The following is a 9,252-nucleotide window of genomic DNA, read 5'->3' as shown; positions in this document are numbered from 1 at the left end:
AGATGATCCATACGATCATTTCAACGATTTATTTTGGCTTACAGTGCTTATGGGAAATGCAGCCCAGAAGGTTTTGTTGGTTAAATAAGTGCTGAGCGACCTGGATTGATACTTCAGCTTCAAAAAGAATTATGTGTCCATAACACATGACACATTTCCCAACAGAGAGTGAAATATTTAGCTCCCTCTTCTCCAGGACTTCAGGGAGCGTTGAGGGTTGAGTATGTGTTGCTTTGATAATCAAATTGCCGTGCTCCTCCAAAACACATTACGGAAAGTAATTGCATGAGTTAGAGGTAGAAGTTAGTTTCTCCTGTGTGCTGACAGTGCTGCAAGCGTGGACTGGAATCGGCCCGTGACGACAGATACGAAGTTGGTTGTGTGATGGAGTGTAAATGTTCGTGTGTGTGTGTGTTGTGAAATTGTTTGACAGGGAATTTGAGACAGCAAGACATGGCTCTGAGGAATGTGACACCCTTTGTGACCCGTCATTTATCAGACAATAAACAGCAGGTCATGTGACCACAACCCTTGCATTCCTATTGGCCTCTTAAGCTGATTAGTATGCAGGTGAGAGTGCGTGGCCTCAGCCCCCCATGTTCACTCCATGGAGCCTCCATCTCAATGAATTATCGGCCTTAGCCGTGATCAATTCGAGCAAGCCACTTCCTTAGCACCAGATAGGGGGCAAGAGGCTCGAAGAGTGGGTGGAAAGTTTAACATTTTAGAGTAGCACATTTTCTGCAAAAGCATCACAATAATGGACGGATACAGAGAGAGAGCGAGACGGAGACGGAATGGGTGAGAGGGTGGGGAGAGACACCAGATGTGCTCCGTTTCGGAGCGACTCATTGGATGGCAACAGCCAAGCGTGGCGTGTAGCCTGAGGTGCTAACAGTAAATATTACAATATCACAAGATTCTGCCTGCAAACACCATTTTGTGGTCTCTGAGTCAATTCCCTTTTCTCCCTTGGTGTTGAGCGTTGATGGAACTAACTCTGTGAGAAAGAAAATATATACACCATCCCCATATTTCAAATGTAAAATGCACCAAGAGCTTCTTTGCTGCACATTAGAGTCAACTTAAGTCATGATGCAACTAAGAGTAAATCAACAAGCCACCATAAGGACAGAGATAGCACTTTTAAGGCTTTCTGAGGAATAATGGCAATGCTGGGATTCATGGGATTGCATTTGGCTTCCTGTGGTGTCAGAGCTTTTTTTGTCATTTGGCAAAGAGCAGTAATGTCGTCCCACCATGGGTGCCCGGCAGATGGGCTCCTGTGTAGAGAAATGAGCCGGGAGCAACCTCTATCACTTCTGCTCTCTCTCTGACTTTTTCCTCTCTCTCTGTCTATCTGGCTCTCTCCCTGAGTCCCCTCCCTTTTTCATGTCCTGGGGCTGCTGTATCTCTTCTCTGAGCTGTGACAGTGGGAGCTCTGTGGGAGGTGAGTTGGTCAAGCCAGCCCCAGATGCAGGAGCCCATCTCAGGCTTGTGCTACCGGAAAATCTGCCTCTTCACGCTCTGCTGAGTACACACACTAGCTCTGATGAAAAAGCACCACGGCTGAATCTTCTGGTGGAAAAACATATACCTTGTGATGCTGGCTAGAACTAGCCAGAGGTCCTTTCACAGCAGTGTGTGGGTTCAGTCTCCAGTCTAGCCATAGGTGCGCCGCACACCCCTCGCGGCCTTTCAGTTAAGCGTGTCTTTCTCAATTCTCTCCCAAATATCCACTGCAAGTCTCATGTCATGCATGCGCAGACCACCTCGGCCTTACAGCATCTGAACCAGATTTCCACACGGATGCTATAAGCAGAAAATCCATATACTCATATTGTTATTTGGACAACCCCATCACCAGTTTATGGATTAAAGAGCACAGTTACTAGAATTTCATTTATATAAACCCAATATAATGTAACACTGTGGCCATAAAGCTCTAATTTCTCAGTCCTTTGGCAACTCCAGTAGATTTCTAATGATTTCTGAGTGCAAACAGTTACTATCCACTATTTCACCATACATTTGGAATTCATTAGTACCATTTATAGGTTTGTCACCAAGTCAAGTAATTGAAAGTTTTTTCTTCTTGTTTGGGAACGGAGCTTGTAAATCTGTTCCAAAATTGTATGCATCTCTATACAAATTGAACCAGATGTGTGTTTGGGAATCCCCATTTTAAATGCAATTATATTCCATTTATAGTTTATATTATAGATGTTTAGATTGTATTCCATTTATAGTTTCCATTTATAGGGAAGAGTTGATCCAATCTTCTGTATTGGTCCAATGTGGATGTTTTTATTGGATCAAGTATCGGTCAGCCTTTTAAAGACATTCAGTAACTTTACTTGGGGAACAGATTATTAGGTTGTTAAAATGACTAGTGCAGTAGGTTGTTAAACTGAAGTTCACGGAAACTCTTACCTGCACTGCTGCTGTCAAATGACATTCTCAAATCTACATTTGTGTTACATAAAGGTCTGTGCTTTTGATTAAAAGGACTGTAGTTTATTTGTATGGTATACTATGTTGTTGTAACTTAGTTTGTAGATCGGGAAGAAGGAGGCGGGAACCGGCGAACATTTAAGATTTTAATAATAAAATAAACAAACACAAAATAGCGCAACAGCCCCTCACGGACGACTGTCGTGCACAAACGAAACCAAAACACAAAATAAAGGCCTGGTCCTCTCTCGTCTTTCACTGTCATCACTCCTCCTTTGTATCCTTCCGGAGCTCCTCCGTGAGACTTGAGACCAGTGAGTGGTGCAGGTGTCGCTCATTATCAATTACTCCACCGGCCTCGCTCCGTTCCCACGGCTCTCGGCCCCGCCCCTCTCATCACAGTTGTGTATTTGTTTTCTCCTTATTTATAATGGAGCAGTGTGTAGTTAGCAAATTAATGAGGTTGAGATCATTTAAAACGATCAAGAACAAATATAGTACTGGCATTGGATTGGCATCGGTATCAGGAGATACTCAAGGGTGTATCAAATATCAAATTTATGTTAAAATAGAAATACAAATATTATTCTATTCAGCAAAATTCATTATTCATTTTAAAGTCATTATTAGTTGTTCCTTTCTGAACAAGGTATTTGACACACAGTTGAAGTAACTCTCCAGCAGTTGTTTCAATAAATCATTATTTGTAACCTCACAAATGTATCTTGGAGTGTTCAGTCTTGACAGTCATGTAGTCACTATAAATCAAGACTTCTCACCGACACACTCATAATCACACTCTTCACAACAACAGCACAGTAACCTCAAGAGTGCTTTGTAGAAAAGAGTGTCTCAAAGGTTTAATGCTGAGCCTTCACACACAAACACAATTTCAACCCTCCTTCTCTCATTCTTTCTCATACTCAAGTTCACACAAAAAGTCTTTTGTGATGCAGTTTTCTTTTAAGCACCTTACCTGCTCTTTTTTCATTCTTTTAATATGTATTTTTTTGTCATAGATGAAGGAAAGAGTTTACAGGCACAATTTGTTTCAAAGTCAAACCTGTCTTCAAAATCCCGGTCGAGCCCCCAAATTTTTTCCTGGCCCTTTCTTAATTGATGATTCATGATGTTTTAATGCGATCAGTGTCCAAAGCAATCGTGGAGATAAGTGGTTGGGGAAGGAGGGTTTTTGGAGACGAGACGCCCAGGGTCCTGAGGTCAAACTGTTAAAGTTTCATTTCAGGAAATAAGACCGGAGTCAGCAGTCTCTCTTCAGCAGTGTCAGGCGACTATGGCAGCTTATCAAATTCCCACGCCTTCTGCTTTAAATTACAAATCACTTCCACTGCAGAAACCTTCTTTATTACTCCACAAAGTGCTTATGCTTCAATACAAATAATGGTTTGATTACTTTGTTGTAAATTAATCTAATAAATCAAATTCCTTTTGACTTTTTGCACAGAGATCAAAATGAGTCTAAGTCAAATTTAGGAGCCATACCTTGAATGCTATACTCCATTCATCGATATCTCTTGGGTAGTATAACATATTTAGCACTTAGCTTGTGTGTGTTATGCATACATATGCATACACGATTGCCTGACTTACTGGGCTTTGACAAAGACAAGGACAAAACATGCATTGCTATGCAGATCCTGACTCTCATACCCATGACATGGGACTCATTATTCAACATGCAAGCACTTTCTGACTCCAGTATCTAATCTAGTGTCTTACACATATTCATGAGTGGTAACACGATGCTGTAAGCATTTACACTAACATATGGTCATTTAAGTGTCATTACATGCTGGTTACATCACAAAAGTAAATCCAACCAGTATGCAATCAGGTTAGTCTTCATTTATGCAATCTGAGTACAATTCAGCTAACAGTGTTTGTTTGTAAAAGAATGTTTGAAATTCATACACCTGGACTTATTGTGTGTGTGTGTGTGTGTGTGTGTGTGTGTGTGCGCGCGTGATGGATATACAGTATGTATGTTAACAGGCACCATGTCCCTTCCGGAGGGAGCACTCTTTTTATAATGCCTCTATATATGAGCACACACTCCCTCTCGCTCTCTTTTTCTGTCTCTCCTCTCTAAAAATGCCCTGGGAGATCCTATCAGGCCCACAATGGTGCGACAGCACTGAGGTGTGAAAAAGTAGCCAAAGCAGAACAATTGTACTGCGATTAAGCCTCGGTTACAGTTCATTCCCGCCTCTCTGCCTCTATCTGGAAAATTCAATAGAGTAACCTTAAGAATTTAATTGATGCTGCCAACAGGATTACAAAGCCGGGGCTCGATGGAGGCCAGGGACAGCTGATTAGCAACAGGGTAATTGTTAATTGATTGATGTATCCCCTTACCTCTCTCCATGGGCCTTTTATAAAGTGTTTTGTTTGCAGCCGGGCGGCTCAGTACAGCTGGACAGCGCATTACCATACATCTTCCTTTCCCTGCTTCTCCAGACTCTGAGAGAGCAGGGCAGGACAAAAGACGGCAGTGAGACAGGAGTGGAGGCTGGTCATGAGGGCTGTCCAGTGCCCCATGACTCAACAAACAAAGGCAACTGACAATCTACTGCCACAGGTTTACTAGCACCTTCCATCTTCTCTGAAGTCCTACTTTCGTGGAAGGCAACTCATTTAACCAGTGTTTTTCAGTATCCATTTGAATTTGATTTTGAATTTGCTGAACGTTCTGATTCAGATATCTGGTGAGCTTTTATAAGGATGCCAACCACTCCTATATGTCCCATTTCATCTCATTTGACCCATTCTTTCACTCCCATTAGCATTCTAATTTTAAGTCTCAGTAGCATGTTCATTGGGATTACATGCTAGGATTATATGGATTACATGCTAACTCGGGAGCCTGCACCAAATTGTACAGTGAGGGATCTTTTTTTATAACCTCAGGCTTGTTATTGGAATTTCTGTTTATTTCTGCTTCTGATAGAACAGACACTGTAAAACCCATCTGAATCATGGGATTTTTATGTTGTTATGTTTGTATGTATGTGTTTGCTTTCTTGTTTCAGTGGGATGTAGTCAAGCTTAGGTTAGTTAAGTCCAGTTCAATATATACCATCCCAGCTAGTCTTGCCCTGTCAGGTCTAACCCACCCCAACCAAGCAATATTTATTCCTGCAAGTTCTCCTAAACACCCTCAGAGCCGGCCGTGCCTCAAGGGGATCAATGGATGCTTAATAATGAAGAATTTATTCCGACTTCCTGCTGGAGTTATTGTATTCAGGCTTGATTCAAGGAGATGTTGCTATAGAAGCAGTTTTCCAAATGAAAGGATTGAAAACTTTATAACCTCGTTGGGAAAGATTTTTTGCACTGCAGCTAGTTTGTTAGCACAGCACAGCTAGCACAGCTTTTCAATGAAAGTGATGAGTAAAACTAGATAAACAGACCTATAATCTGAACTTTTTCAAACCTGTTTACAGTGAAACAAAACATGTCAGGGTTGGGCTAAAGATAGTCCTCCCGTAACGCCAAAGAATGCCCTAATTTCACAGCTACATTAATAAAATGCAACTTGTACTGCACGGTCATGGGGGACATGTTTTCAGAAATGCTCTAATTGAAACGGTGGCCGCAGACAGCTTGTTTCTGCACTTGCTTGCAATGAACCATATCTGATTCGTCATTAAGTAATTATAAATGCTAATGCAAATAAAGCACCTTTCAAATGGAGAACCCCTTACGAGAAAATTAATCAAGTCCTGGCGACAGAGCAGCCATTGAGACTGGCAGCTTACGGACCGTCACTAGTCCTTACATGCTGATATGAAAGAGGAGACAGATCTTAATGATCTCTGGAGGATTCCATCATACAGGGTTTTTTATAAAAATAAGGGTCTCTCTTTCTTGTCCTTACTCTCTTTCAACCCCCAACCCACTCTTATGCTTTCCAGTTCACACACCTCCCTCTCTTCTCATGTGCACTTTTGCTTTTAATTTCATTAATAGGTGAGTGGATGAACTGCAGAGAAGTCTCTCTTCTAAAGAAAAAGCAAAAGCATTTTGTAGCAATTACAGAACGATTAAGATTTAGATATTAGAAGCTGATGGCCTATTCCCCCCCCCCCCCCCCCTTCCACCACTTTCTCCTTCTGCTTTAGAACAATTAATACTAAAGCAGAAACCCAAAAGAAAAGAGAAAATGATTAGCAATTATGACAACGTAATGACTAGAATAGTCAAACCTTTTTCCAAAAGATCTTGCTGCATATCATTTAGCCACTTTAGCATGACAATATAGTCTAGCAATACAATGACAAAACTCTCACACAAGAGAAATTATTAACATTGCCAACTTTACAATAACATTAAAAAAGTTGTTGTTCTATTAATTTTCATAACAATGTATGTTTTTAGAAAATATAGGTCCAGTACAGAGGAAACACCTATAGTTTAGAAGTCAGTAGACTAGTTAAGCTGATATTAAATCCCAGTAAACCCATTACATTTATGTTTATGAATTTATCTGGCACTTTTGTCAAAATAAATTAAATGTACCAAATGCCCTATGAAATATGCAACATAGGGTCATTGGAAAAATGTGCCTCTACCTACATTTTTGCAAAACCCACCAAAAAATTTACTGATACCAGGGGCGTTCCCTCCGAGGAGGCAAGGGAGGTAGTGTATGTCTCCTCAAAAATTTAAGTGACAAAATAATCTATATTACAAACATAAATTGCAAATATTACTAAATATAGCATTAAAAGTATAAAAGTCACTCGTTTTTATAAAGTAACACTTTCAATCAGCGACACCCGCAGGTAAAGTTACAGCGGATACTTTCCTCCCTTCAGTCCATAGACTTACAACAGTGACCCCTTTTAGCGTGCCATGACTTTTCTGGGTTGTGATTGAGAATGAATGGGGGAAAGTCACATGAGAGGAGGCAATGTCTCCATCATGCTATAATTGGATATGGTTGGTTATGATTGAATGTGATTGGTTTGTGCAATAAATCCCGCCTGTTGTTTTCGTGCGAGCTTTCGACCTGATTGAAGGCATTATTGACTAATTATAAAGTAAGTAAACAACTCTCCCGCTTAGATACCTCTACTTTGTGTCACATCAAAATAAAACTTGAAATGGTCTGAAAACGTGATGACTGCGTCAGTTTTTAGTGAGCATTCAGCGGGATGAAATGAAAGAAATATCTTCATGTCTGTGGCAGTGTTTACATATCTCTTATGACGATGACCCGAAAATAAGTTGACTATTAAAAAGAACAGCTGAACACCAGTTCACAAATAAAAATTATTGGTAACATTTTACAATAAGGTGTCATTTAATGAGTTAACTAACATGAACAAACAATGAACATTTATTACAGTATGTATTCATCTTTGTTTACATTAGTTAATACATATACTGTTGTTCATTGTTAGTTCATGTTAGTTCACAGTGCATAAACTAATGTTAACAAACACAACTTTTGATTTTAATAGTGCATTAGTAAATGTTGAAATAAATCTTGACTAAGATTAATAAATGCTGTAGATGGCAATTGTTTATTATTAGTTCATGTTAACTAAAGTAGTTAACTAATGTTAACTAATGAAACCTTATTGTAAATTGTTTCCAAAGTATTGTTCAAATTGTTACTGCCTTCAGTTATTATTTTGGAATAAATATAAAACTGCATAAAAACACTATGAAATGTATAATTAGTATTAAAAATATTAAATAAAATACAAAATAATATTAATAAAATACAAAATATAATGATATTTGTTATTTTTTTATGTAATATTTAACCAGGTAAATGTGACAACATTAAGTGTAACAGGACATATGTAGGCCTATATATATATATATATATATATATATATTAGTGCTGGGCAACGATTAACATTTTTAATCACGATTAATCACGTGATTTTCTGCGATTAATCACGATTAATCACATTGTTGTACACAAAATTCAATAATGAATTCAAAAGTAGTGTCCTGTGCAATTGTTTCATTTAAAAGTAATGCTATATGAACAAAAGTGCAATAACATTTGGTTTGCAAACACTTTAAACTGATAAGGTGCTTTTTTACAGCAGTAGGCTATTCCTTTTACATAATACCAGTTTAAATATTTCTTGTAAATCTCAACTTAAACATTAATGTAATCAAATTAAAATAAAACCAAAGCTATTTGCCACTGCCAAGGCATTAACGTTATTACAGAAAATATTTTATAATTTGTTATAGAAAAACAAGTTATGCTCAGAGTCCAGAGCCTCGATCATAACATTATAACAGGCACCTTAGAGACCTGCACTATCGCGGGACCCAACGCGCCAGAGTGTGGCGCGGACAACACTTGATGGGCGAGTGCGAGTAGAGACTCGTGTGTGCGGGATGAGGGAGAATAAGGGTGTACTCACACTAGGCAATCTTAACCGTGCCCGAGCACATTTGACTCCCAAAGCCCCGTTCGTTTCGGGCATGGTTCGTTAAGACATCCCTGGCTCGTTTGGAAGAGGTGGGCCAGAGCGTGGTTCAGTTGGGCTCGGGCACGGTATACATGTAGTGTGAGCGCTAATCGCGCCGGGGCGCTGAACTTCTGATACCTGCAGCACGATTGCGTATATATATTGTGAGAGGGCCATGTGTCACCGTGTCCCAAACGACTCAAAATAATAAACCACAAAGTTAACAAAACGATGTACTCCACTGTGCTGAGCGAGAGCGATTCTCTGCTGTCTTCACGTGCTATCGGAAACTTCCTGTTTCCCACTTATGAAGTCATGTGAGCAATGGGCTTTC

This window comes from Sinocyclocheilus grahami, unplaced genomic scaffold, assembly GCF_001515645.1.
Source record: "Sinocyclocheilus grahami isolate Dianchi unplaced genomic scaffold, SAMN03320097.WGS_v1.1 scaffold705.1, whole genome shotgun sequence".
Lineage (NCBI taxonomy): Eukaryota > Metazoa > Chordata > Actinopteri > Cypriniformes > Cyprinidae > Sinocyclocheilus > Sinocyclocheilus grahami.
This window is presented reverse-complemented; position numbering follows the sequence as displayed.